This window comes from Microtus pennsylvanicus, chromosome X, assembly GCF_037038515.1.
Source record: "Microtus pennsylvanicus isolate mMicPen1 chromosome X, mMicPen1.hap1, whole genome shotgun sequence".
NCBI classification, from domain to species: Eukaryota; Metazoa; Chordata; class Mammalia; order Rodentia; family Cricetidae; genus Microtus; species Microtus pennsylvanicus.
Window position 1 is genome coordinate 138,869,984 of NC_134601.1, and position 2,570 is coordinate 138,872,553.

The following is a 2,570-nucleotide window of genomic DNA, read 5'->3' on the forward strand; positions in this document are numbered from 1 at the left end:
AGAAATTCTTAACTAACATGAATACAAACTTGACTATTATGATTATCTATTAACTACCTATATACATTACATTGTTAAATGAACTACACAATCACAATACCTTAATAAAGATCAGAAATACATATACATATAACAAAATTGACCTTAAATCTCTATCAATAAAGCAAAATCTATACTAATGCAAATTATTCATATCTATATCATATCCCCCTTTAAATGTAAAAGAACATTTATAAACCGTATTTGGGAACATGGGCGCAGTTTTTTCTCTCCAAACTGCTTCCTGCTGAATGGGGGCGCTGTTAATCAGATCATTTAGGGTGTAACCTGTGTGCTAGGTTTATCTCAGTTGGCAGTTGAGTGAAGTAATTTTTTGAGGGTGTTCACAGGAACCTTTCTGGAGGTCGTGGTCTATCATACCATATCGGGATAGATGGAATCCACAGGGTCTGGTCCTCTGTGAAAACAAAAGAAGAAACTCCTTTCTAAAGCATCATGTCCTTAGATCCAAATTTCAAAATCAAGGCATCAAAATACCTATGTTGGATTAGTTCAGCAGCATTTATAAATAAATATCTTTTAGCAGCTGTTGCTCTTTCCTAGGCATTCAAATAATTCAAAGAGAGCATAATAGCATATAGTATCAAAATTCTCTGTTTATTTTCCATCTTTGTACAGCTTTGTTTTAACCTCTATTTCGTTTCTTTTTACTTCTATTTTATATTCTCTGTATATCTTTGACCTGGAATAACTCTGCGGACCAGGCTGTCCTCGAACTCTCAGAATCCGCCTGTCTCTGCCTCCCAGGCATTGGGATTAAAGGTGTAAGCTACTACACCTTGAACTCACAGAGATCTGTTTGTCTCTGCCTTCTAGGCACTGGGATTAAAGGCGTGTACTACCACACCTTGAAGTCACAGAGGTCAATTTCCCTCTGCCTTCCAAGTGTTGAGATTAAAGGTGTGTACTACCACACACAACAACTCTCTTGCTTTTTTTGTTTTGTTTTTTACTTTAAGAACTTCAACTTTTAGTCTGCATATATTTTTAACACGCTGTAAATCATTTAAAAATTTTCTTTGTCTTTGAATCTCTCTTTTTACTGTATCTCTCTCTCTTTTTCTGACCACATGAGTCTTTAATTTACCAAGCAATCTCAGTAGGACTAAAGCCGTGGCTTTGACGGCTGGATCCAGCCCATTCCTTAGCTTTCCAGCCTCATGGCTGAGGTACTGGCTGTAGCCATGTTTACTGCCACAACTCTATGGCATTTCAAGGTCCCTGCCAGCAAGCGAGCTACAACAGACAACATTCAAGTCCTCTCTCTGTAGCCAGCCCTCCTGCCTCAAACAGTCAGAGTTTGCCCTGGCAGGATGGCCCAGAAAGCCGGCATTTTTAAACGGCGCAGCTTTTTTCCTGCTACGGCTGAAAACCAAAAAGCATGCGTTCAGCTTTTCATCAACACTGTTTAAGTGTTTTGTGGCAGGACCTCTTAATGAGCTGCAGGGTTTTGCAGCTGAAGCTGAGTCAGGAAGCGTCTCTTAGATGAGAGTGCTTGCTTGCCTCTAGCAAGCAGAGTAGAACCGAGAAATTGCTGCTACCAAGAAACCAGGCACAATGCTTTCATTGTGTTCTAGAATTACTTCCCAAGCTGTCTCAGGCTTTATGTGGAAGCAGTTGTCCACGTGGGCGCCATTTGTTGTAATAAGGGTGGCGGCGGGGCTACGTCCCCAACACCCCAGCCGCCTGCCCAGCTAGCTCAGTCGGTAGAGCATGAGACTCTTAATCTCAGGGTCGTGGGTTCGAGCCCCACGTTGGGCGCCATTTGTTGTAATAAGGGCGGTGGCGGGGCTACGTCCCCAACACCCCAGCCACCTGCTTGGCTAGCTTATGCCCCGAAATAATTACATGGACACTGTATTCTTTTAATCACTGCTTGGCCCTTTAGCTCTAGCCCTTACTGGCTAATTCTGATACCCAATCAACCCATGTCTAATAATCTGTGAGCACCGGTCTTACCGGGAAGATTCTAGCCTAAGTCCATCCTGGGTCGGAGCTGGGGCATGGCGTCTCTCTGAGGCGTCTGCTCCAGAGAGGAGAGCTGTGGAGTCTGAGCTCACTTCCTCTTCCTCCTGGCATTCTGTTCTGTTTACTCCACCTACCTATGTCCTAACCAATAAAATGGGCCAAGGCAGTTCCTTTATTAGCCAATGACCTTCCTCCATCAAAACACTTAGCAGTACACTCAACCAGTAATAAAGAAAACTACATTTAAGATAGTGAAATTGAGAATGTCTTTCTTGCTTAAAAATATATTAAACACTTAAAATGAACAGAGAAATTTATACTAAATTTACAGCTCTCTATTTATGCATTTCATTAAACACTCTCCAAATAGGACAAAAGGAAGTTGAAGATAAAATTAAATACCTTGGACAATATTGATATTATTTTTCTACAATAATGCCAAATGTATTTTTTTGCCCTTTTAATCTTTGTATAATGTAGTTTTCATAAAGGGATATGACTACCTGAATACTGCATGATAATCCAGAAATAAAACTATAAGG

General features: G+C 40.9%; 1 non-coding gene across 1 annotated transcript; it reads left to right on the forward strand.

Moving 5' to 3' along the window:
• Positions 1-1,748: 1,748 nt before the first annotated feature.
• Positions 1,749-1,821, forward strand: Trnak-cuu (transfer RNA lysine (anticodon CUU)). Its single transcript has one exon. It is a non-coding gene; the product is annotated as a tRNA-Lys (tRNA).
• Positions 1,822-2,570: the final 749 nt, after the last annotated feature.